The 702-nt window shown below is 41.6% G+C and overlaps 1 non-coding gene across 1 annotated transcript; it reads left to right on the top strand.

Annotated features, from left to right (window-relative positions):
* The first annotated feature begins 101 nt into the window (after positions 1-101).
* On the top strand, positions 102-175 carry trnan-guu (transfer RNA asparagine (anticodon GUU)). The gene has a single exon. It is a non-coding gene; the product is annotated as a tRNA-Asn (tRNA).
* The last annotated feature ends 527 nt before the right edge of the window (positions 176-702 follow it).

Raw genomic sequence — 702 nt, 5'->3', positions numbered from 1 at the left:
CTATCACTGACTTAAATCACACAATCCTTCTGCACAATCTTCAAACCATGAAAACTGAAAAACGTTTGTTCACAGATCCATATATTCTTGTGTATCAGCATGTCTCGATGGCGCAATGGGTTAGCACGTTCGGCTGTTAACCGAAAGGTTGGTGGTTCGAGCCCACCCAGGGACGAGACCTTTTCATCTTGCAATAAAAACTTCATTCATGTATTCACTCTGACAGACATGATGTTGATTGAAAAAAAAGACAATCCTCTTCAACAGGGGTCACCAAACTGTTCCAGAAAGGGCTGCAGGTTTTAGTTCCAACCAACCAAGCACACACAGTTTAAGCAATCAGGTGTCAATTTGGAGACCCCAACTCTTAACCATCGTTCCATGAACACATGTGAACCTGGGATCGTCTTCTGTTATTATGATTATGATTATAAATATAATATCCAGACAGACAGTCCCTTGTCCCATGATCATAGACATGGTTCATCATACCTGAAGCTGTGTGTGCATGGTACTACTTGTGCTATTTGAGTGTTTTTACAGATATATTTGACAGTTGAAATCTGATCTGAACTGCTGAATGTGTTCCATTTTGCCGAAATCGCTGACTCATACAAGTTCTAAATGGTCTAGTGGTCAGGATTCCTGGTTTTCACCCAAGCGTCCCTGGTTCGACTCCCGTTATGGGAAAACTACCATCAT

This window comes from Synchiropus splendidus, chromosome 4 (assembly GCF_027744825.2).
Source record: "Synchiropus splendidus isolate RoL2022-P1 chromosome 4, RoL_Sspl_1.0, whole genome shotgun sequence".
Taxonomy (NCBI): Eukaryota; Metazoa; Chordata; class Actinopteri; order Syngnathiformes; family Callionymidae; genus Synchiropus; species Synchiropus splendidus.
The sequence above is the reverse complement of the archived record's forward strand: the minus strand, read 5'-3'. Positions and strand labels throughout refer to the sequence as shown.